Below are 26,891 nucleotides of genomic sequence, written 5' to 3' on the forward strand. Positions count from 1 at the left end.
ATCACACTGAACGGTGTGTGTCTGTGCTTTGGCCAGAAGCTTAAATAGAGGTTCTGTCCCGTACGTCACCACGGCAACCTCCGTCATCATTTAAAGTCCTCCCTAACCTAGTCCTAGCATCAAATTCTGCTTGGATGAGGTTATCAGAAAGCCTAGGGAGTCTCTCGCCAAATTGTGCTATTGCACAATCTGGCTTAAGCTTCCCTACTGTGGAAAGTAGCTGGGAGATCCGCCCAAAGGTCTTCGGTTCCTGGAAGGAGAAGTGATGTTGGCTTCGTCTCCCAAAGTTGGGGCATAGGCTCGTCTTTCATGGCAGCCTGTAGAGTCAACTCTGCTAGCTTTGTGGTGAAAGGGATAGGTGTTTTCCTCTGCCACAAAGATAGTAAAGGGGCTTTTGAAAGCCTGAAGCTTGGTGTTTACACACTCCCAATCTTCCAAGCTCCTGAGCCACTCCCTTTGGGCTTGATCCCGGCTGTAGATCACCGTTTCTTTCGGGATCCTATCGTCCCTTCTCATTGCCGCCTCTGTCAGACGGGCATAGCCAATAAATGGTGGTTGGAGGTTGGCGGGGTGAAACTCGAAGTCTTCTAATCTTCGAGTACCGCAATCCGGCAACGTCAGCATGCCGTCTTTAAAGGGGGCGTATGATGAAACCCTCCATGGATTATTTGCGAGAAGGGAGGAAGGGAATCATAGTCCGGCATGGGTTGCGTCGCCATGCCAGACTGTGGGAGAGCTGCTGCGGGATTCTCCCTGAGGCCCACCATCAGATTCTCTTGGTTTGTCAGTCTCTCCAAAATGCTCCGGATCGACTGACCTGACTCCTCGAACGAGGTGGAGATGTGTGAAAACATCTGTTCGAACTTGTCGTTAACTAGGTTTCCGACCAAGTTCCCCATTTGCTGCATTATATTTGCAGTAAATGCCTCAGTATCAAAAGGACTAGGGTCCTTGATAACCATAGGAGTCTTGGGACGTGTCCCTGTAGAAGTTGAAGGCTCAGGCTCCGTAGAAGCTCGGGCCTTATCCTTCGAGGACTTGCCCCTGGACCCTTTGGAATGCAAAGTAGAAGAGGACTTTGACTTTTCTGCTCTGGGGAGGTGAGCCGGAGACTTATGAGATGCGGAAGACGTGGTCTTCTTAGACGACGTCTTCTCTAGGGTATCAGCTCCCCACGCTTCCCGTTTCACCCTTAGGGATAGCTGAAAGTGGATTTCGGCATAACCGAAATTTCACTCTCCAAAAAGCCTTGGAAAGAAGTAGAAGAGTAATTAGGGGATGAAGATCCAGAAGGACCCAAGGGAAGCCCTTGAGCCCCCAACAAACCTACCTCAACTAACAAGTTACCTGATTCACCTACTGCCATTGGCTCTAAATTCAGGTCCAGAGTAGCCACATCGTCCGCGATCCCAGGATTGCCTTGGGCCGCCAGCGCCTGCGCCACTTGCTGCTGATTCGCGGAGATGTAAGGGGCCGCCGCTGCTGGGTCGACGTAACCATTTGATTTCCTGCCCAGGAAGAGGCGGGGACAGCCCATACTCTTGTCCAGGATGTATGGCTGCCCCCTTAGTCACGTTCTTCCCGAACCTGCCGACCCAGGCCCTCAGGGTTGCTGACGCGGCGTCTTTCACGGCGGTAGCCTGGAAGAGAGGGTCATTGTAATCCTTACAACGAAGCCCCAAAGTTATATGATTAATTATCTAAAACTATATGTCATTTATATCTCTTATAGGACTGTTTGAATAATCAGTTATAAGCAATGTATTCCGGTATATACTTACGCCAGAGGAAAACTGCTCTACCAGATCGTAGCATATCGAGCAGGCTTCGTGGGTGCCAATTACCGCTATGTCACCATAGCGGATGGCGCAGGGGGTGTGAGTCCGGCAGACCTCGTGGCCACAGGGGTCCTGCAATATAGCATTGCAGCCGGATTCCTGGCAATTGGTAGCCTGTAAGTGAACAGATACATGAGTATTGGCGGTTACTAACAGGACTAGCCCGTTAAGAGATATAATACTCCGCTATATGCTGGAGTGAAAAATTTTCGGCATTAGCCCTCTCCTGTTCTCCTGAAGAGATATGTCCGTGAGGCCTGGTATATTAGTCAGATAGTTTCGGGGCACCGGAGTAAGGAGTTTCCCCAAACTTGCCACCAGTCTATACGCCGGGGTGAGGAGTACAAGGACGGCGGAGGAACGTGAGAGTGTTAAGCAAAAAAAAAAAAAGGATCGGTGGAGCGCAGCTCCGCCGTATAAAAATTTTGCAGGCAGGAGGAGAACCCGGTTGGTGAGCGGGCACTCCGCCGGCTTAGCGGAATGTACAAACAATAATGATAACATTGAAGGATAACAATAGGAACAAAAAAGGATTTTGACGTAAGGAAAAATCTATTTCTGGGCGATTGGCTCGTGTCGCAGCGAAATATCCTTTAATCTATTATTTCTAGGGTAATGTACTAACACATACCAGAGAATAAATAAAATAAAGAAAAAGGTCAGTATAACTGACTCGCTCACCCTCTATGGAGGGTGTCGGTATGAACACTAGGCGAGTGAGACCACTACCACGAGCCAAATGCCAATAGAAATCTCCCACTACAAAACCCTCCAAGAGGGGAGCCGTCCCACAGAGAGAGCAGCTCGTACTACTACTACTCCATCCCACGCTCGCGACTGCTGCGCCTCTGGTGGCCATCCTGAAGTTAGCAGACAATCTTGAGCGAAGGACGGGTAGGGGGGTATTTCGCTGGCGACACGAGCCCAATCGCCCAGACATAGATTTTTCCTTACGTCAAAATCCTTTTTCTGGGCTCAGCTCGTGTCGCTTGCGCGAAATCGTACCAGAGAAAACAGCACAAGATTGTAAAGAAAGTAAACAGAATATAATAAAACAAAATAGGTCTCAAATAAAAGATACAAATAAATGAATGAATATAATTGCTAAAAGATACAAATACACAGTAAAACAAAATCAGAATTATGCTTAAATTACCCTTAAAACTAATTATGTTAATAATATAAGGTAATTTACATATATACAAATAGGTAAAATGATTACCTATCATAATAAATCTGTGTAACAACATGTATCAAAATAGAAATAGCAATTAATATAAAGTTACATAAATATTTGATCAATCACAAAAATATATATCTCAGGAATGTATTATGACTTAATATACAAAACCGTAACCATTGTAATATGATGTATCCCCTAGCATAAAAATAAGGGGATAACATCTATGAGATCAGTATGGTAATCAGCTGTGTGTGTCCCTAACCAGACAAAAGGGACACTATATATCATAAAAGCAAGCTAAGACACAAGGTGAATGCTAAGCTAATGAACAAGGTAGGAATAGACGAACTGTTGGGTGAGGCAGGTAGAAAGGAGGACTGAATCTTCTACTATAATCTAACTAGAGTCAGGGGAAACTATGTTACCCGCTGCTACTGCTGGGAATTTCAGAGCTTCCAAGGACTTAAGGTAGTGACGTTTGAACACTGCCGCGATTTCCATCCGGTATACTTCTTTAAATCATCAAAACTCATATGCTGGAAGTAACTTAAATTTGACGGTGGATACTGCCCTGACATCATGTGCTTTTGGAAAGGAGTCAGGATTGGCTTGTTTGATAAAGTACAGGATTTGTTGCCTGATGCCTTTAGATGGATAAAGTACCACCTTTTTTCCCTCCTAAAGAGGGGCCCGATGAGGAAGAGGAGGTCCTGGATAGAAAGGCTCGTAAGGTTGAAACTGGACAAAGGGAAACATCTTGCGAAGGGGTAATACCTTCCAAGGTTCCCACCTCATCAAAGGATCTTCATTCTTTGCTAAAAAACTACGTTCCGGAGAAAGTAGCACTTCCCCTGTGGGAAGGAATTGAACATGATCCGGATCTCTGGATAAAGCCGACAGTTCTGAAATTCTTGCTCCTGAAGCTAGGCTTAATAAAAACAGAGTTTTCCTTAGGAGCATCATAAACGAGCATGTGACATTATCGGTTTCGGGGAAGCCAGTTTTAGAAACAAATCGTTTAAGAACCATGAAACTGACGTAGGTCCTGACAGAGGGCCTAAGGTATAGCACATGCTTTAGGAATAGACGAGAAATAGGTATCTGTCAAGTCTATGTTAAATCCAAATTGAAATATCTTTTTCAATGCTGACTTGTTTGTCGTAATAGTGCTAGCTGCTAAACCCTTTTCAAATAAAGATCTGAAAAAGGATATAGCAGAATTAACTGTCATGAATCTGATATCTGACTCCCTCAGGAAGATTGCTAACTTTTTGAACGGCAGCATCATACTGCCTCAAAGTTGAATCCCTTTTATCGGATTCCAGGAAAAGAATATTCTGAGGGTCAATATTCGCATCTCTTTTTGCCGCAAACTTCATGAAATCCATAAAGTTAGGGTTTTGAGAATCCCTGAGGAAGCGAAACACAGTCTTCGTTTGTACTGACTGGGAGAGCTTGGGACTGGGGATCCGAAGGGGACGAAGGCCCAGTTCCAGAATCATGGGTACCAATTGCTCTTCGGCCAGTCTGGGGCTACTAGAGCCACTTGACCCCTGAATGTCCTGAGTTTGTTTGTCTAATACCTTCATAAGGAGATTCACTGGAGGGAAGACGTAAATCTTCTCCCAGTTGTTCCAGTCCAGAGCCAGGGCGTCCGTGGCGTAAGCCAGAGGGTCCAGGTTGGGGGCTACATAACACGGTAGTTTGTGGTTTGCTTGTGATGCGAAGAGATCCACCTGTAGCCCTGGGACTCTTTGAAGGATTCCATTGGAACGAACTCTCGTCTAGAGACCATTCCGACTCTAGGGGTACTGATCGGGATAGGGCGTCTGCTATGACGTTTCTCACTCCAGCTATGGGTGGGGTGGAGGAAAGATGCCAACTGAATTTGTCTGCCAGGGAGAAGATGGCTATCATGACGTGGTTTAGATGACGCGACTTGGAGCCTCCTCTGTTTATGCAATGTACTACCACTGCGCTGTCCAAGACTAGCTTTATGTGGGAGTACCTTGGTGGGCGTAATCTTTTCAGAGTCAAGAAAACTGCCATTGCCTCCAGTACGTTTAATATGGAACTGACGGAACTGGGGTGACCAAATTCCTTGAACCTTTTGACTTGGGAGTACCCCTACCCGCCCAGCCGCTTAAGGACGCGTCTGTGTGGATGGTGATCCCTGGTGGAGGGAACTGAAGAGGAACTGACACTGACAGATTCTTGACTTTTGCCCACGGTCGAAGCCGGTTCTTTAGAATCAGAGGCACTGAGGATAGCTTGTCCCTGGACCTGACATTTGCTCGTGAGCGCCAGATCCTGGTTAGATCTTTTAGTTTGGCTTTCATTAAGATGTTCGTTACTGAAGCAAACTGGAGAGAGCCGAGGATCCTTTCCTGAGCTCTCCTGGATGCTAGTTTGTGACTTAGAAATTGCTTGACTGACTTCGCTATTTCTTTCCTTTTGGTGGATGGAATCGACAGAGTGTGTGAGGATAGATTCCATTGAATGCCTAGCCACTGAAAGTTTGACTCTGGAGTGAGTCTTGATTTGGATCTGTTTATCTTGAATCCTAGATATTTACTAGGAATTGGATCACTTTCAGTGTGGCCTTGTTGCATTCTTCGACTGATGGGGCCCAGATCAACCAATCGTCGAGATACGCTACTACCATAATCCCTTGAGCTCTTGAGCTGTGCACTACTTACTTCCGCTAAGCTTCGTGAACACCCTGGGTGCCACGTTGAGCCGAAGGGACTACCTTGAAGAAGGAGAACGTCTGATCTCCTATCTTGAATCCCAGATACGGACGGAAGTGTCTTGCAATAGGGATATGATAGTAGGCGTCTGTAAGATCGATAGAGGTGGTGACGGCCGCCACGGGGAAGTAAGGTCCGCACCTGTGAGATCGTGAGCATCTTGAACTTGTCGCAGCGGATGGCTAAGTTTAAGCGGGACAAGTCTAAGATTACCCTTCTTTGTTTGAGCCTTTCTTTGGAACGCTGAACAAGCGACCTTGAAATTTTAACCTTTTGACTTTGACTATAGCTCCTTTCTGAAGGAGGTCCTCTGCGTACTCTGTCAATTCCTTGGAAGGAAGTTGACGGAAAGGTCTGGCTGGAGGTGGGTTCGTCAACCAGCTCCAACCCAGCCTTTTTGACACTATGCTCTGAGCCCACTGGCTGAAGTTCCACCGGTGGCGAAAGTGAAACAGCCTCCCTCCTACCTGAAGTTCTTCATTGGTGCTGGTAAAAACCCCCTCGACCTCCTCTGAAGTGCTTTCCCCTATTGAAGGGGCCTCCCGATCCTCTCCCACGAAAGGACCGCTTACCTCTGCCTCCCTTGTTCGAGCGGTCATACTTCTGAGAAGCTTGACTCTCGAAGGCTTGATTGTAAGCTGGAGAGATGGCGTATGAGGTAGAGGGCTGAGGCTGAGGGGATATCACATAAATAGGCTAGTGATTTGTGATTGACCTTTAGACGTGGAGGGCTGGGCTGTCTGCACTAACGGCACTGTAGGAACTTGTTGAGGGAAGCGCGGTTGCTTCTTTTGGTAAGGCTGGAAACGTCTGGTTTCCTTTGCCCCTTACCTTTTGGTGTCAGGTCTTGCCTTCTCCTAGCCGTAAGACCCCAACGGTCCTTCAAGGCTCCTGGTTCAACCTCGTAGCCTCTGCCTGGACTTCCTTTACCATAGCCTCTGGGAAGAGATCTGCGCCCCAGATGTAGAAGAGAGTAACCTATTCGGTTCATGACGAATGGTTGCCTCTAGCAGGACTGCTTCCTACAATTCGTTCTGGCAGTGGCAAACTCGAACATATCTGACTGCACCGTTTGAGTCAGGGCTTTGGTCATAAGCTTAAAAATTGGTTCTGAACCATAAGCCATGGTTGCTACCTCAGAACATAGCCATCAGGTTGATTGAACCTGGCTAGTCGTGTTTTCGAGTCAAATTCCGCTTGAATAAGACTATCAGGGAGCCTGGCAGCTTTTCACCAAACTGCTCCATAGCACAGTCAGGTTTGAGTTTGCCAGCTGTGAAAGTATTAGGCAAGTCTTCCCACAATTCTCCAATTGAAGGGAGCAACGGAGATGTGGGGTCTGCTTCTTTTAACTGAGGCATGGGTTCCCCTTTCTGAGCTGCTGAGATGGTCGACCTAGCTATCTTGGTTAGGAAAGGGAGCGGGGTACTCTCGTCCATCGTGAAAATGGTAAAGGGACTTTGAATGGTTGGATCTTGGTGTTCGAACAGTCCATGTCCCTCTAAACACTGAGCCATTCTCGCTGAGCCTGGTCTCGAGAATAGAGGACTGTTCTCCTTTGGTAACCCTGTCATCTCCCTAACCATAGCCGAAGGCGTGAGCCTAGCGTAGCCTATGAAGGGAGGCTGTAGGCCTTCCGGGTAGAACTCGAAGTCCTCTATTCTTCGAGTTCCAAACTCCGGTTATGGAGATGAGACCATCTTGGAAGGGGGCGTATGATGCTACTCTCCAAGGATTGTTCATGGGAGAAAGCGGGCAGCGAGTCATGCGGGGGAAGCTGAGATCCGCCGCTAGTGTTGGAGGTTGAGGGAGAGGCAAGAGGGCTTCTCTTAGACCGGCTATAATAGTGTCCTGAGAAGTGATCCTGTCCGACAGCGGGATATCATATGTTCCATACTCGTCTTAAGGGAGCCCACTAGTCGCCCACCTGTTGCAACAGGCCAGCATTGGTGTCCAAAGCCGGAGCTGCTGCGGAGGTGGAGGGGAGACTCTGAATAGGCACCAAAGGTAGTGGAACTGGTGATACTGCCGGGGTGCGGGATTTCTCCTTAGGTTTACTCTTTGAGGACTTTGAGCCGGAGCTAGACCCTTTAGACCTGTCTGGGCCGGGATTACGAGCCGGAGACTTGCGCGAGGAAGAAGACGAGGACGTCTTCTTCGAAGACGATGACGTCTTAGTCAAGGTCATATGTTTGGACTTGATCTTAGGTCTAACCGAAGCCTCTGGAGGGGAGTATATAACTCATCACCCGTAAAGCCTTGGAAGGATGGAGAGTTGCAGGGGTAGAAGAAACAGTCACTCCCAAGGGAGACCCTTGGGTATCCTGCATTACTTACCTCGGCCAACAGGTCGTCTATACCTACCATAGGTTCAACATTATTTTATCCAGGGTTGCGACATCCGTGGAGATATCCTGGTCCTGTTCTGTGTAGGAGGCCGCCAGTTGTTGTTGGATAAAGGCAATAGAGGGGTCCGCCTCTACCGGGGTCGACGTACCCAGTCGCCTTGCCTCCGGGAAAGATTAACAGAGCTAATCGCTTCTCCAGTATGTAGGGCTGACCCTTGGCGGCGTTCTTGCCAAAACCTCCGACCAGGCCGCAGGGTAGCCAATGCCGTATCTCTTACTGCCGGAGCCTGTAAGAGAGGGTATATTTTAGATTTAAGAATCACTTAAAACTAAAACTTAGAATATAACTTAAACTAGATGCCTTAAGTTAAAGTAAAATAACGTAAACTTAAGTACTAAAGAAGCGGAGCAGCATGCGGAGATGGAATACTTACGCCTTCCAAAAGCTGGCTCACCAGATCGTAACATATGGTACACGTCTCATGGTACCAGACCTGGATGTCCCCGTGCGGAGTCGCGCATGGAGCATGGGACCGGCAAACTTCATGTCCACGGTGGGGTCCTGAAGTGTAGCGGAACTCCCGGATGCTCACAGTTGGTGGCCTGTAAGTGGGAAGAACACATGAGTATCTTAAAGGGGGAACACTTACAGACTAAGGACAAAGAACTCCGTTACATGCCGGAGCTCGGAAAAAATTTGGGCATAACCCCTCCCTGCATTGCCTGAATAGGCTATAATCCCGGAGAGATCCGGTAAAATGAAAGGGAGGGGTAGGGATGGTTTAAGAAACTTAAGATAAACTTAAAGATAACTTAAACCTACATGCAATGAACCGGACTAGGTCCAGTGAAGCGGAGTGTAGTAACTCAGCAATACGGTACGGTTAGTAAAGACCTACTGTATGCTCCGGTCCAACTACGGTGGACTATACCCTTCCGCTGGATACCAGGGCTCCGATAGGGAGCTCTATAAGGGATGGGGGGGCCCAAGATGAAAATACAGACTCGGCTAGCCCAAAGTAGCGGCAAGGAAGTAAAGGCCCAAGGCCAGGGCCCCCCACAACGTACCACCCGGCCGAGCCGAGAAGCGGAGAGGTCGGAACCAGTCAGGGACTGTCGGACTCCCAGGTCCCTCCGGTGGAGGGGAGAGGGGGAGCCAGGCTCGGGCATGCGGGGCGAGCAAGGACCTAGACCGACCCACCCCCCCCGACCCGCTCTATGGGAGAGCGGGAGAGGGGGAGGGGGACTGGCAGGCGTCTGGCTGACTCGTGATCACGTAGTGACCACGAGGCTGGTAAACTAAGATACGGTAACCAAGCCTAGGCCAACCAACTGATCAGAGAGAAGCTATCGGGAAGCAACCTGAACTGAAAAGCGGTAGCATATAGCCCATAGGGCTAAACCAACTGATCAGAGAGAAGCTATGTGGAAGCGACCGAACGATCAACGTAGACTAGGCTCTACGAGCCGGGACCTAGGCTAAGCCAGACGCTAACTAACCTCACAGTGACAAAACATATAAATATATATAATAAAAATGAAAGAAAGAAGGTAAAAAAGCAGGAGAAAAAATCCAGGAGTGTGCGACTAGCCCGAAGGCGAGTCTACCACTCAAAGCTAGTCAGGGCCGATACTAAGAACCTGGACTAGGGTCTGGATAGAAAAAGCCTACATAAGGTGAAATACATACATGTATGACAACCTGAGTAGACCTACAACGACGCGGATAATCAAATAGAGCGTAAATAATAAGGGATGTTCTAGGTATGGGAGACCAAGAACGAACCCAACATGCGGCAGGACCATGCTGCCATGCTTCCAGCCCCCGAGAAACGTATTTGTACCTAAAAAACGGCAAATACTGTCTCGGGGACGGAAAAAACTCGCTAACCGTAAATACTGAGTACTTAACTTAGCTGCTGCAATAGCCTGCACGCTCCATTATCGAAAATCCGAAGAAAGGGCACAAAAATCACAGAGAGAAAAATAACACGTGTGACTCGTGTGAGCTAACTGAAAAGGATGGCCACCAGAGGCGCAGCAGTCGCGAGCGTGGGATGGAGTAGTATAGTACGAGCTGCTCTCTCTGTGGGACGGCTCCCCTCTTGGAGGGTTTTGTAGTGGGAGATTTCTATTGGCATTTGGCTCGTGGTAGTGGTTCTCACTCGCCTAGTGTTCTAACCGACACCCTCCTAGAGGGTGAGCGAGTCAGTTATACTGACCTTTTTCTTTATTTTATTTTATTCTCTGGTATGTGTTAGTACATTTACCCTAGAAATAATAGATTAAAGGATATTTCGCGCAAGCGACACGAGCTGAGCCCAGAAAAGGGATTTTGACGTAAGGAAAAATCTATTTCTGGGCGATTGGCTCGTGTCGCCAGCGAAATATCCTTTAATCTATTATTTCTAGGGTAAATGTACTAACACATACCAGAGAATAAATAAAATAAAGAAAAAGGTCAGTATAACTGACTCGCTCACCCTCCAGGAGGGTGTCGGTATGAACACTAGGCGAGTGAGACCACTACCACGAGCAAATACCAATAGAAATCTCCCACAACAAAAAACCCTCCATGAGGAGAGCGACCCACAGAGTGAGCAGCTCGTACTACTACTACTCCATCCCATGCTGCCGGACTGCTGCGCCTCTGGTGGCCCATCCTGAAGTTAGCAGACAATCTTGGCGAAGGGATGGGTAGGGTGGGATTTCGCTGCGACACGAGCCAATCGCCCAGAATAGATTTTTCCTTACGTCAAAATCCCTTTTCTGGGCTCAGCTCTGTCGCTGCGCGAAATCGTACCAGAGAAATAGCACAAGATTGTAAACAAAAGTAATAAAATAAATCAGAATAGGTCTCAAATAAAAAATAAAGTAAATATAAAAAAGAATATAATTGCTAAAAAGATACAAATACACAGTGATACAAAATAGAAATATGCTTAAATTACCCTTAATTCTAAACAGTTTCTTATCATAAGGTAATTACATATGTACAGAGGTAAATTGGCTTACATGTAACAAAATGGTATCTGTGTAAAGGCATGTATCAAAATATAATAGCAATTAAATAATCAAATGAAGAAATTAAACAACAAGGATATATATAAGGAATGCATATGACTTAATATACAAAACCCATAACCATTATAAATGAGATGTATCCCCTAGCATAAAAATAAGGGGGTAACATCCATGAGATCAAAAATCCATAATCATCTGTGAGTGTCCCTAGTCAAAAAATAGGGGGCACACACTACATCATCATATAAGCAGCTAAGACACCAGGTGAATGTAAATGAACACGGTAGGAATAGACGAACTGTTGGGTGAAGCAGGTAGAAAGGAGGACTGAATCTTCTACTACAATTTAACTAGAATCAGGGGAAACTATGTTTCCCGCTGCTACTGCTGAAAATTTCAGAGCTTCCAAGGACTTAAGTAATGGCGTTTTGAACACTGTCGCGATTTCCATCCGGTATACTTTTTCAACTCATCGAAGTTCATGTGTTGGAAATAAGTAATGAGGTGGCTACTGCCCTGACATCATGTACTTTCGGGAAAGAGTCAGGATTGGCTTGCTTAATAAAGTACAGGATTTGTTGCCTGATGCCTTTAATGGATAAAGTTCCACCTTTTTCCCTCTTAAAGAGGGGACCCTATGAGGATGAGGAGGTCCTGGACAGAAAGGCTCGTAAAGTTGTAACTGGGCAAAGAGATATGTCCTGTGGAAGGGGTAGTACCTTCCAAGGTTCCCACCTCATCAAAGGGTCTTCATTCTTTGCTAAAAAGCTACGTTCCGGAGAAAGTAGTACCTCCCCTGTGGGAAGGAATTGAATATGATCCGGATCTCTGGACAAAGCCGACAGTTCTGAAATTCTTGCTCCTGAAGCTAAGCTTAATAAAAACAGTGTTTTTCCTTAAGAGCATTATAAACGAGCATGTGTCATTATCGGTTTCTGAAGCCAGTTTTAGAACATCGTTTAAGAACATGAAACTGACGTAGGCCTTACAGAAGGTCTAAGTCTAGCACATGCCTTAGGAATAGACGAGAAGTAGGAATCCGTCAAGTCTATGTTGAACCCAAATTGAAATATCTTTTTCAAGGCTGACTTGTTTGTCGTAATCGTGCTAGCTGCTAAACCTTTTTCAAATAAGGATCTGAAAAAGGATATAGCTGAATTAACTGTCATGATTCTAATATCAGATTCTCTCAGAGATTGCTAACTTTTTGACAGCAGCATCATACTGTCTCAAAGTTGAATCCCTTTTATCGGATTCCAGGAAGAGAATATTCTGAGGGTCAATATTCGCATCTCTTTTTTTTTGCCGCAAACTTCATGAAATCCATAAAGTTAGGGTTTTGAGAATCCCTGAGGAGCGAACACAGTCTTCGTTTGTACTGACTGGGAGAGCCTGGGATTGGGGATCCGAAGAGGACGAAGGCCCAGCTCCAGAATTAAGAGGATTACCAATTGCTCTTCGGCCAGTCTGGGCTACTAGAGCCATTGACCCTTGAACGTCCTGAGTTTGTTTAAAACTTTCATAAGAAGATTCACTGGGGGAAGACATAAATCTTCTTCCAGTTGTTCCAGTCTAGAGCCAGGGCGTCCGTGGCATAAGCCAGAGGGTCCAGGTTGGGGGCTACATAACAGGGGAGTTTTGTGATTCGCTTGGGACGCGAAGAGATCCACCTGTAGCCCTGGGACTCTTTGGAGGATCCATTGGAACGAACTGTTGTCCAGTGACCATTCCGACTCTAGTGGTACTGATCGGGATAACGCGTCTGCTATGACGTTTCTCACTCCAGCTATGTGAGTGGAGGAGAGATGCCAACAACTGAACTTGTCTGCCAGGGAGAGAAGATGGCTACCATCACATGATTTAGATGACGTGACTTGGAGCCTCCTCTGTTTATACAATGTACTACCACTGCGCTGTCCAGAACTAGCTTTATGTGGGAGTACTTTGGTGGGCCCAACCTTTTAGAGTCAAGAACACTGCCATTGCCTCCAGTACGTTTATCTGGAACTGACTCGAACTGAGGTGACCAAGTTCCTTGAACCTTTTGGACCTGGGAATACCCTCCCCAACCGCTTAAGGACGCGTCTGTGTGGATGGTAATCCCTGGTGGAGGGAACTGAAGGGGTACTGACACTGACAAATTCTTGCTTTCGACCACGCCGAAGTCGATTCTTTAGAATCAGAGGGACTGAGGATAGTTTGTCCCCTGGACCTGACATTTGCTCGTGAGCGCCAGATTCTGGTTAGGTCTTTCAGTTTGGCTTTCATTAAGACGTTCGTCAATGATGCAACTGGAGAGAACCCAGGATCCTCTCCTGAGCTCTCCTTGACGCCAGTTTGTGACTTAGAAATTGCTTGACTGACTTCGCTATTTCTTTCCTTTTGGTTGATGGAATCGACAGAGTATTGGAGGATAGATTCCATTGAATGCCCAGCCACTGAAAGTCTGACTCTGGAGTGAGTCTTGACTTGGTCCTGTTTATCTTGAAGCCTAGATATTCCAGGAACTGAATCACTTTCAGTGTAGCTCTGTTGCATTCCTCGACTGTTTGAAGCCCAGATCAACCAATCGTCGAGATACGCTACTACCATAATCCCTTGCGATCTGAGTTGTTGTACTACCACTTCCGCTAGTTTCGTGAACACCCTGGGTGCCACGTTGAGTCCGAAGGGGACTACCTTGAAGGAGAATGTCTGGTCTCCTATCTTGAAACCCAGATATGGACGGAAGTGTCTTGACAATGGAGGGATGATAGTAGGCGTCTGTAAGATCGATAGAGGTGGGTGACGGCCCCACGGGGAAGTAAGGTCCGCACCTGTGAGATCGTGAGCATCTTGAACTTGTCGCAGCGGATGGCTAGTTTAAGCGGGACAAGTCTAAGATTACCCTTCTTTTTTGTGAGCCTTTCTTTGGCACGCTGAACAAGCGACCTTGAAATTTTAATCTCTTGACTCTCGCTATAGCTCCTTTCTGAAGGAGGTCGTCTGCGTACTCTGTCAATTCCTTGGAAGGAAGTTGACGGAAAGGTCTGGATGGAGGTGGGTTCGTCAACCAGCTCCACCCAGGCCTTTTGACACTATGCTCTGAGCCCATTCGCTGAAGTTCCACCGGTGGCGAAAGTGAAACAGCCTCCCTCCTACCTGAAGTTCTTCATTGGTTCTGGTAACCGCCTCGGCCTCCTCTGAAGTGCTTTCCCCTGTTAAAGGGGCCTCCCGATCCTCTCCACGAAAGGAACGCTTACCTCTGCTCCTTACCCGAGCGGTCATACTTCTGCGAAGCTTGACTCTCGAAGGCTTGATTGTAAGCTGGGGAGATGGCGTAAGAGGTGGAGGCTGAGGCTGAGGGGATATCACATAAATTGGCTGTGATTGAGCCTTAGAGGTGGAAGGTTGGGCAGTTTGCACTAAGTGCACCGTTGGAACTTGCTGAGGAAAGCGTGGCTGCTTTTTTCTGGTAAGGATGGAAACGCCTAGGTTTCCTCTGTCCCTTACCTTTAGGTGTTAAGTCTTTGCTCCTCTTAGCCGTAAGGCCCCAACGGTCCTTAAGGCTCTGGTTTAGCCTCGTAGCCTCTGACTGTACTTCCTTCACCATAGCTTCTGGAAGAGATCTGCTCCCCAGATGTTTAGACGAGAGTAACCTATTCGGCTCATGTCGAATGGTTGCCTCTTGCAGGACATGCTTCCTACAATTCGTTCTAGCAGTGGCAAACTCAAACATATCCGACTGTACCGTTTGAGTCAGGGCTTTGGTCATGAGCTTAAAAAGCGGTTCTGAGCCATAAGCTATGGTTGCTACCTCGGACATAGCCATAGAGTTAATCGATCTGGCTAATCGCGATTTCGCGTCAAATCAGCCTGAATAAGGCTATCTGGGAGCCTGGGTAGCTTTTCACCAAACTGCTCCATAGCACAGTCCGGTTTGAGTTTGCCAGCTGAGAAGGTGTTTGGCAAGTCCTCCCACAATTCTCCGGCTGAGGGGAGCAACGGAGATGTGGGATCTGCTTCCTTTAATTGAGGCATGGATTCCCCCTTCTGGGCCGCTGGGATGGTAGACCTAGCGATCTTTGTCAGGAACGGGAGCGGGGTACTCTCCTCCATTGTGAAAATGGTAAAGGGACTCTTGAAAGGTTGTATCCTGGTATTAGAACAATCCATGTCCTCTAAACATCTGAGCCATTCTCTCTGAGCCTGGTTCTCGTGAATAGAGGACTGTCTCCTTTGGTACCCTATCATCCCGAACCATGGTGAAGCTGTAAGCCTTGCGTAGCCTATGAACGGAGGCTGGAGGCCTTCCGGAAAGAACTCGAAGTCCTCTATCCTTCGAGTTCCGAATTCCGGTATGGAGATGAGACCGTCTTGGAAGGGGGCGTATGATGCTACTCTCCATGGATTGTTCATCGAGAACGGAGGTAGTGAGTCATACGGAGGAAGCTGAGTTCCACTCGTATTGGAAAGTGAAGGAGAGGCTAGAGGGGCTTCTCTCAGTCCGGCTATAATGGAGTCCTGGGAAGTAATCCTATCCGACAGACGAGAGATCATTTGTTCCATGCTACTCTTTAAGGACCCAACCAGGTCGCCCACCTGTTGCAACAGGCCAGCATTGGAGTCCAAGGCCGGAGCTGCTGCGGAGGTGGAGGGGTGGCTCTGAACCGGAACTAAGGGTAGCGGAACTGGTGACTCTGCCGGGGTGCGAGATCTCTCTCTAGAGGATTTACTCCTCGAGGACTTAGAGCCGGAGCCAGAAGCTTTAGACCTATCTGCTCCGGGATTGCCAGCCGGAGACTTACGTGAGGAGGAAGACGCCGAAGTCGACTTCTTAGAAGACGACGACGTCTTAGTCAAGGATTTCACTGCTTGACCCTTGACCTTAGGTCTAACCGAAGCGTCAGGAGGAGTATAATATTCATCGCCTGTAAAGCCTTGGAAGGATGGAGAGGTTGCAGGAGTAGAAGAAACAGTCACACCCAAGGGTGACCCTTGGGTGTCCACCATACCTACCTCGACCAACAGGTCGTCTACACCTACCATAGGTTCCACATTAATATCTAAAGTCGCGACGTCCGTGGAGATATCCTGGTCTTGGTCGGTTAATGAGGCAGCCAGCTGTTGTTGGATGAAGGCGATAGTAGGGGCCGCCTCTACTGGGTCGACGTATCCTGTCGCCTTGCCTCCGGGGAAGATTAACAGCGCCAACCGCTTCTCCAAGATGTAGGGCATACCCTTGGCGGCGTTCTTCCCAAAACCGCCGACCCAGGCCCGCAGGGTTGCCAGAGCGGTATCTTTCACTGCCGGCGCCTGGAAGAGAGGGCGAAGATTAGATTTAAGAATCACTTAAAACTAAACTTAAAATATAACTTAAACTTAGATGCCTTAAGTTAAAGTGGATGATGAAAACTTAAGCACTAAAACAGAAGCGGAGATGGAATACTCACCCCTTCTAAAAGCTGGCTCACCAGATCGTAACATATGGTACACGTCTCATGGTACCAGACCTGGATGTCCCCGTGCAGAGTCGCGCATGGAGCATGGGACCGGCAAACTTCGTGTCCACATGGTCCTGAAGTGTGGCGGCGCATCCCGGATGCTCACAGTTGGTGGCCTGTAAGTGGGAAGACACATGAGTATCTTAAAGAATAACACTTACAGGCTAAAGGACAGAAGAACTCCGTTGCATGCCGGAGCTCGGAAAAAATTTGGGCATAACCCCCCCCTGCATCGCCTGAATAGGCTATAATCCCGGAGATATCCGGTAAGACATAAGGGGGGGGGAAGGTTTAAGGTACTTAAGATAAACTTATAGTTAATCTAATAACACTTAAACCTAAAACTCAAACGAACCGGAACGAGTCCAGTGCGTGGCGGAGTGTAGTAACTCAGCGATACGGTAAGGTTAGTAGGGACCTACTGTATGTTCCGGTCCACTCTACTGGATGGACTAACATCTTCCCGCTAGATGCTAGGACTCCGATCAGGAAAGGAGTCCAAGTAAGGACGGGAAGAGCGAGGAGACATACAGGCTCGAGCGAACCGGAGCGACCAGGAAGCAACGGATGGGGGGAAAGGCCAGTACCCTCCACCACGTTACCACCGGGCCGGACCGATGAGCCGGAGAGATCGCGTCCAGTCTGGGTCTGTCCCGCCTCCCTGGCCCCTCCGCCTGAGGGGGGGAGAGGGAGGCATGCTCGGGTATGTGGAGCGAGCGTGGGCAGACCGACCCACCCTCCCCCGACTCAATGGAAGAGCGAGAGGAGGGGGGAAGGGGACTGGGCAGGCGTCTGGCTGTCTCGTGATCGCGTAGTGACCACGAGACGGTAAGACTAACATAAGACAACTAAGCCTAGGACCAACCAACTGGATCAGAGAGATGCTATCGGGAGCAACTGAACTGAAAAGCGGTTAGCATGGAGACCCACTGGGCCAAAACCGGCTGATCAGAGAGATGCTATAGGAAGCAACCTAACTGATGAGCGGTAGCATAGGCTCGATGAGCCAGGACCTAGGCTAAGCCAGACGCCTAACTAACCTAACCATAACAAAATTCCATTAAATAAATAAAAGAAAGAAAACAATAAAGTAGGAGAAAAAATCCAGGAGTGTACGACTAACCCGAAGGAAAGTCTACCACTCAAAGCTAGTCAGAGGCCGATACTAAGAGCCGGGACTAGGGTCTGGAAAGAAGAAAAACTACCAAATAAGGTAAAAGACATGCATGCATGGCAAACCTGAGTTAGACAGTACCCTAGGTAAAACGATAATTAATATAGAGCGTACATATAGGGGAGGGGTGTTCTAGGTATGGGAGACCGAGAACGAACCCACCACGCGGCAGAACCATGCTGCCATGCTTCCGACCCCGAGTTCGTATTTATACCTAAAAAACAAAACGGTAAATACTGACTGAGGGCCGAAAAGAATCAAGTAACCATAATTACTGAGTATTAACTTAGCTGCTGCAATAGCTGCACGCTCCATTATAGATAAATCCAACGAAAGGGCACAAAAAACACAGAGAGAAAAATATCACAACCGACTCGTGTGCGCTAACTTGAAAGGATGGCCACCAGAGGCGCAGCAGTCGGCAGCATGGTGGGATGGAGTAGTAGTTAGTAACGAGCTGCTCCACCTCTGTGGGTCGGCTATCCTCATGGAGGGTTTTTGTTGTGGGAGATTTCTATTGGTATTTGGCTCGTGGTAGTGGTCTCACTCGCCTAGTGTTCATACCGACACCCTCTTGGAGGGTGAGCGAGTCAGTTATACTGACCTTTTTCTTTATTTTATTTATTCTCTGGTATGTGTTAGTACATTTACCCTAGAAATAATAGATTAAAGGATATTTCGCGCAGCGACACGAGCTGAGCCCAGAAATGTATATTTATATAGATGCTTGTAGTAGTGCTACTCTCCGTCACCCCCTAGAAGAACTGGCGGGGCCAGCTGAGGCCGCCGCTGGCGCGGTGGGTAGACAGGGGGGTGACCATCGGGGTAGGAGAGAGCTAAGGAGGGGACCGAGGAGGTCCGAGTACAAGCGAGCGAGGTGGCCAACCCAACCCGAGTGTACAAGAGACCCCACCCCCCCATGGAACCCAGGGTGAGAACGGTATGAAGAGCCAGACTCAGGAATCCCCTCCCGTGACTCCCGTATCCTCTCTGGGGAGAGAGGAGGAGGGGAGGAGAGCCCGGGTGCCGTGAGCAAGCGCGACCTGCCTTCCCACCCGCGTAGGGGAGGGGGACTGAGCTGATGGCTCGTGGCGATCGTCTGGCCCACCGCGAACGTGGTAGGACCATGCAGACGGATAGACCAGGCGAACTGAGGTAGCCTAGGCTAGCACAAACCGTCTCCTACATGCAATATAATAAAAACACAGTTATCAAAATAGAAAGGAAGGGAATCATAAGACAAAGGGAAAACAACGTCCTAGAGAAGCTAGGCTAATCTACCTGGAAGGTAGGAAGCCCAGCTACTCGGAAACTGGCCTCTTCCTATACATAGAAACGGAGGGCGACGGCCAGGGTGGTAGGACTAAAAAAGAGAGAGAGGGGCATACAACCCCACATCCCTAACAGACCTAGACAAAGGCTCATGCATGCATGAACACTGAGCTAAGACATAAAGGCATAGGATTCCCATAAAAGTAAAATACAAATAGCACATCTTGCACCACATGTAGAAATAAGCATAAATACTGCGCAGACATAGCTACAGCGGTATGGGAGACCGAAGGAGCTAGAATGAATCACACGAGGCGAGCCGGTATGGCGAGCCTGAAGCGATGTCGCAGGAGGCACTGTAATAATACCTAAAAACAGCGGTAAAATGGGTCCTAGCTGGCTAAAATTACGTGAAACACTTAGGCAGTACTTAACTTAGCTGCGGTGATGGCTTGAAGTTCCATGATATAGAAAAAATCCCAAAACGGAAGCACAAAATCGCTGTGCAAGAAAAACGCGTGTGCAGGATGCTGCTAACGGAAAGGATGGCCGCTAGAGGCGCTGGTGTTGGCGTGGGTGAGCAAGTAGTAGTAGTTGCTGGCGCTGGCTGTGTACCAGCTCTCTCTAGCAAGGGGATTTTGTGGAGGAGAGATCTAAATGACAAGAGGCCCGTGGTAGTGGTTTCACTCGCCCCAGTACCATACCGACACCCTCTTTTATTTAGGGTGAGCGAGTCAGAATGCTCTGACATCCCCTTTTTATTTTTCTCTGGTAATGTTAGCATTATTTACCTTAGAAATATGAACTGAAAGGATATTTCACGAAGCGACACGGGCTGAGCCCAGAAAAACATACATTTTTTCGTCCGATTGTCGTAATGTTTGCACCATTTTAAATTAGGCGTTACATAAAGTTTTATATATGGAAATGTGTGCAATTTCATGTAGAATACAACCAAAAACAACCCATGGTTGTAGCTTTTATCAGTTTTGAAATATTTTCAAATAAATAATGACAAGTGCCAAAATTTCAACCTTCGGTCAACTTTGACTCGACCGAAATGGTAAAAAAACGCAATTGTAAACTAAAACTATTACATTCTAGTAATATTCAATCATTTACCTTTATTTTGCAATGAAGTGGGAGAGTCTAGCACAATATTTCGATTTATGGTGAATTTATGAAATAAACTTTTTCCTTACGTCAGCATGGTAACTCTTCCGAAAAAATCATAAATTTTTTCGTCCGATTGTCGTAATGTTTGCACCATTTTAAATTAGCCGTTACATAAAGTTTTATAGATGAAAATTTGCGCAATTTCATGTAGAATACAACTAAAAACAACCCATGATTTTAGCTTTTATCAGTTTTGAAATATTTTCATATAAATAACGACAAATAGAAAAAATTTGTCCTTCGGTCAACTTTAACTCGACCGAAATGGTCAAAAACTGCAATTGTAAGCTACAACACTTACAGTCTAGTAATATCCAATCAATTACCTTCATTTTGCAGCAAATGGGAAGTCTCTAGCACAATATTTCAATTTATGGTGAATTTTTTATGTCCTCGCATTACGAATTCATGCATCATTTTGTGATAATATTTTCTCTGTGTTGCCTTGATCGTTTTACAATGTGTTATATAACAAAATAATCGCAATTTATTATATAACAAAATAAGCGCAATTTAGTGTACAATACAATGAAAAAAAAATAACTTGTTAGCTTTAACCATTTTGCTCACAGCGCAATTTGTATACAATTATATATGAAATTTTTTATTGCTCTGTCATATATCCCAATATTTATATATGATGATATTTTTACCTCGTAAGTTGAGCCTTTTGTATGTCGAGGTACCACTGCGTTAACCATTAAACGTCGAAGCAGTATTTTAAAAATAGTCTCCCCTATGCCGGCAACGTTAGCGAGTGAGCACCGAAGCGAAAAAAATGTTTTTTTCAAAAAATCACAGCACGCTTAGTTTTCAAGATTAAGAGTTCATTTTTGGCTCCTTTTTTTGTTATTGCCTGAAGTTTAGTATGCAACCATCAGAAATGAGAAAAAATATCATTATCTTATATAAATATTGGGATATATGACAGCGCAAAAAAAAATTTCATACATAATTGTATACAAATCGTGCTGTGAGCAAAACGGTTAAAGCTAACAAGTTAATTTTTTTTCGTTGTATTGTACACTAAATTGCAATCATTTTGGTATATAACACATTGTAAAACAATCAAGGCAACACAGAGAAAATATGATCACAAAATGATGCACGAATTCGTAACGTGTGGACATAAAAAAAAAAGTTTAAAAAAATTCACCTTAAATCGAAATATTGTGCTAGAGACTTCCCGTTTGTTGTAAAATGAAGGTAATTGATTGAATATTACTAAACTGTAATTGTTGTAGCTTACAATTGCAGTTTTTGACCATTTCGGTTGAGTTAAAGTTGACCGAAGGACAAATTTTTTCTATTTATCGTTATTTATATGAAAATATTTCAAAAGTGATAAAAGCTACAACCATGGATTGTTATTGTTGTATTCTACATGAAATTGCACACATTTTCATATATAAAACTTTATGTAACGGCTAATTTAAAATGGTGCAAACATTACGACAATCGGACAAAAAAATTTATGATTTTTTCGGAAGAGTTACTACGCGGACGCAAGGAAAATGTTTATTTCATAAATTCACCATAAATCGAAATATTGTGTTAGAGACTTCCAATTTGTTGCAAAATAAAGGTAAATATTTGAATATTACTAGAATGTAATAGTTTTAGCTTACAATTGCGTTTTTTTACCATTTCGGTTGAGTCAAAGTTGACCGAAGGTTGAAATTTTGGCGCTTATCGTTATTTATATGAAAATATTTCAAAACTGGTAAAAACTACAACCATGGGTTGTTTAAAATTGTATTCCACATGAAATTGCGCACATTTTCACATATAAAACTTTATGTAATGGCTAATTTATAATCGTGCAAACATTACGACAATCGGACAAAAAAATTTATGATTTTTCCGGAAGTGTTACCGCGTGGACGTAAGGAAAAAGTTTTTTTGAAGAAATTCACCCCATAAACTCGAAATATTGTGCTAGATACTTCCTGTTTGTTGCAAAATAAAGGTAAATGATGGAATATTACTAGAATGTAAGAGTTTTAGCATACAATTGCGTTTTTTTACCATTTCGGTCGAGTCAAAGTTGAGCGAAGGTTGAAAATTTGGCACATCGTTATTTATATGAAAATATTTCAAAACTGGTAAAAGCTTCAACCATGGGTTGTTTAAAGTTGTATTCCACATGAAATTGCGCACATTTTCACATATAAAACTTTATGTAATGGCTAATTTATAATGCTGCAAACATTACGAAAATCGGACGAAAAAATTTAAGATTTTTCCGAAAGTGTTACCGTGTGGACGTAAGGAAAAAGTTTTTTCCTAAATTCACCATAAATCAAAATATTGTGCTAGATACTTCCAATTTGTTGCAAAATAAAGGTAAATTATGGAATATTATTAGAATGTAAGAGTTTTAGCTTACAATTGCATTTTTTTCCCATTTCGGTCGAGTCAAAGTTGACCAAAGGTTGAAATTTTGGCACATCGTTATTTATATGAAAATATTTCAAAACTGGTAAAAGCTACAACCATGGGTTATTTAAAGTTGTATTCCACATGAAATTGCGCACATTTTCACATATAAAACTTTATGTAATGGCTAGTTTATAATGGTGCAAACATTACGACAATCGGACGATTTTTCCGAAAGTGTTACCGCGTGGGCGTAAGGAAAAAGTTTTTTTCCTAAATTCACCAAAAATCGAAATATTGTGCTAGATACTTCCAATTTGTTGCAAAATAAAGGTAAATGATGGAATATTACCAGAATGTAAGAGTTTTAGCTTACAATTGCGTTTTTTACCATTTCGGTCGAGTCAAAGTTGACCGAAGGTTGAAATTTTGGCACTTATCGTTATTTATATGAAAATATTTCAAAACTGATAAAAGCTACAACCATGGGTTATTTTTTGTTGTATTCTACATGAAATTGCGCACATTTCCATATACTATAAAACTTTATGTAACGGTTAATTTAAAATGGTGCAAACATTACTACAATCAGACAAAAAAATTTATGATTTTTTCGGAAGTGTTACCACGTGGACGTAAGGAAAAAGTTTTTTTCATAAATTCACCATAAATCGAAATATTGTGCTAGAGACTTCCAATTTGTTGCAAAATGAAGGTAAATGATTGAATATTACTAGAATATAAGAGTTTTAGCTTACAATTGCGGTTTTCGACCATTTCGGGAGAGTCAAAGTTGACCGAAGGTTGAAAATTTAGCTCTTATCGTTATTTATATGAAAATATTTCAAAACTGATAAAAGCTACAACCATGAGTTGTCTTTTGTAGTATTCTACATGAAATTGCGCACATTTTCATATAGTATAATACTACATGTAACGGCTAATAAGAAATGGCGCAAAAATTATGTCAAAGTGACTAAATAATTTCTGAGATGTGTCACTGATGCTTTTTAGTGCGAGGAGAAAGAAATTCATGCGTGCGCACCTGGGTAATGATTGTAAACAAAACAACGCCTTGATCCGTGAGCTCCCAGCGTCCCCCAAGGCGCGTGATTTAAAAGTTTTCGCCTAGTAGGCTTATAACTATTTTTCCGCGAATTTTTAAAAATACTTTTTTATATCGACATATATACGTCCAATCGGCACGCACCCAACAGACAATTTATATCGACGTTTAATACGTCCAATTGGCGTTAAAGGGTTTATACACATATAGTACATGTATTATAAAAATTCATGAGTCTCAGTAAATGAGAGAGAGAGAGAGAGAGAGAGAGAGAGAGAGAGAATTATTATTTTTATTATTATATGATGTCATTTAATCTTATTATACTTACTAATGCAGTATTAATCAGTATGTATTAATATTTGAAAATTATTAAATGATTTTTGTATCATAAAAATGTATTTAGTCATGAAAATAACATCAAAATACACTAATTAGTGATTATTTTTATCGGAAAACCCCGCGAATAGGCTAATTCCCCGCAAATAATGGGTAGATAAGGTCCAGAGAGAAATCCGTGAATCCGGAGACCTGAATACGGGCGGCCCACTGTACATATACTATTTATAAACAATAATCCACCACCTTTCCCAATTAGAGCTAATAGATTGTTTGTTTGTCTCACTAAATATAGATATGTACAAATACCTTCAACAGTGAAGTGTCCACCCTGTTGGACTATAAATAAAGTATAAAGACTTGCACACCGTTGAAATGTTTAAAAAAAATTTACTCATATATGTATTAAAAAAATTTACTCATATATGTAACCCAGAACACCATAGATCATATAAAACAAAAAGTTCACATTACTCAGTGTATACAGATGGGTCTAAATCAAACACAACATGGAGTAGAGTATGCAGCTATATCCCAGAACAAGACACATCAATTCTCTACACCTAATAATGCCACAGTCTTCACAGGAGAGTTGTGTGCAATTGCAGTAGCCATCAAAATTATCACGCAAATATCATTCAATAATTTTGTGATTTTTAGCAACTTGAGAAGCGCTATAGAAGCCATTCAAAGTTACGACCCAAAAAACAATATTGTAAAGCAAATTAAATTTGAACTTCACAAATTGTATAATAATGGAAAAAAATATTGAAATGTGTTGGATCCCCCCCTGCCCATGTAGGGATTCAAGGAAATGAAAAGGCTGATAAAAGCTCACACTTGAGAGAAACTGAAATCACTTAGTAGTACTTATAAGAATAGAGAAGTGAATTACTGTGTTTGCTAATATGTATAAATTTCTGATATAGTAGTTCAAGGTGTTATACATACTCGCCATGCTATGTTGGTGTGCGCAGTGAAAGCTTTTGTAACTTAGTCAAGATTGCATGTACATACTCTTAGATTAAGTACATAATAAGGATTTTGTAGTATATATTGTGATGGAAATAGAAAAGCTATTATTTTTAATTAAAGATTAACTGTTAGTGGTCTAAAGTTGCAGTTTTTATTTGCTCAGATAAAAATAGTGATTAATAACACAGTTAACAGTGTTTTAATTTTTATATTAGGGAAATGTTTTTCCTTGACAAGAGTTATATGTGAATATAATTATTAATAAGATTTATTTATTTCAGGATCATTGTAAACATGTTTCAAGCTACAAAAGTTTATATACACAAGAGCAGTCAATTCCGTTATGTCCTTTGGATCCAAGTAATAAATACAGTGATCTTTATTTCAACCATGTTGGTCATCTGCTTAGTATAGTAAGTAGTTTATGCTTTTTATATTAGTACTTATGAAATGGTAGTGGGTTAATGTGGCTTTTTCTTAGCAACGTTCACTCCAAGGTTTGACAGTCCTGCTCACAGGAGTTAGTGTAGAAGAGACTTTAGCTGTAGAAGGCAAGTTTTCTAGGAGGAGGATACTCCAAAATCAAAGCAAAAAGTGGAAGGGACCCTTTAGAATTTGAAGACAACCCACCTTAGTGAAAGTTTCTCTGAATATAAACCTTGTTCTCCATTCGGACTGTGCCAAAGCTATTGTACCATAGCTTTCCATGGTCTTAGGTTTGAGTTCCCTTGCTTGAGGGTACAATCAAGCATATTTCATCCATTTTGTTCTCTTTCCTGCTTTTTCGAAGTTTGTAGCAAAGGCTGATGAGAAGGCAAAAGTTGCTTGATAGATTATCTGGAAAGCTCTTTTTTCCATACTTAATCTTTTCCTCCTCAGCTTTTTGTAAATAATTTCTAAATCCATCCCAACTGCCCTTCCCTAGTTGATGTGGCAAACTTGGCAAGTTTCTTTTTTGCCGTCTAAGGTGTCCCAGCTCCACCATCTTGACCAGTCCAGCACTTTTTAATGACAAATGGTCATTTTTACACATCACCTAATTTAGTTTTTTCAAATAAAATAAATATTTAATTTAAATTTTGTAAGTAAAATAAATACTATCTTTTGATATTGTAGTTGCCCCATGGTGACTTAACAAATGTATTTATTTATTAATAAAGGGAAAAACATACTTATTAGTAAAGCGAAAGATTTTTTTTATTCATTAATAAAAAAAAAAAAATTTGACACAATGAGAACCAGCTTTGTTCTGACATCAGCATAATTGAGCGATGTCGCACTGCTGATAGCTACGTATAATTACATACGTAATGAATAATACAGTGGTCCCCCCGTATTCGCGGGGGATGCGTACCAGACCCTCCCGCGAATAGTTAGAATCCGCGAATGTTTGGAACCCCTATAAAAATGCTAAAAACAGCCTATTTTGTTAGTTAAAACTTAAGAAAAACCACTAAAAATTTTCATACTTGGTTTTTTTAATAGTTTTATCACAAAAAGTGCATTTTATGATGAAATTGATAACAAAAACCAGGAATTTGTGGATATTTCTCATAGAAAAATACAGCGAATGTGCGAATTTTCCGCGAATAATGCAGGGAAACTTTCCCAAGAGAAATCCGCGAATCCGGAGAATGCGAATACGGGGGGTCCACTGTATACCTCTTTTCCTTGGATCTTTTAAAAAGTTATACATTACTTCACTGTATCTAATAATATTGTATGTATTCTCATATTATTGTGTTATAAAATAATAACATAGCAGTCAATGGTTTGGTTTGAAAAACAGCTGATGGCAAATACAGTGGTCCCCCGTATTCGCGGGGGATGCGTTCCAGACCCCCCTGTGAATAGTTAGAACCCGCGAATGTTTGGAACCCTTAT

The 26,891-nt window shown here is 43.9% G+C and overlaps 1 long non-coding RNA gene across 1 annotated transcript in view; it reads left to right on the forward strand.

Annotated features, from left to right (window-relative positions):
- Window positions 1-25,426, forward strand: part of LOC135222293 (uncharacterized) — an 85,155-nt gene extending 59,729 nt beyond the window's left edge. The window contains exon 3 of the long non-coding RNA XR_010316268.1: window positions 25,289-25,426. This is a non-coding gene — a long non-coding RNA (uncharacterized LOC135222293). The remainder of the gene's footprint in view (window positions 1-25,288) is intronic.
- Window positions 25,427-26,891: the final 1,465 nt, after the last annotated feature.

The sequence above is a fragment of the Macrobrachium nipponense genome, chromosome 3 (genome assembly GCF_015104395.2).
Source record: "Macrobrachium nipponense isolate FS-2020 chromosome 3, ASM1510439v2, whole genome shotgun sequence".
NCBI lineage: Eukaryota > Metazoa > Arthropoda > Malacostraca > Decapoda > Palaemonidae > Macrobrachium > Macrobrachium nipponense.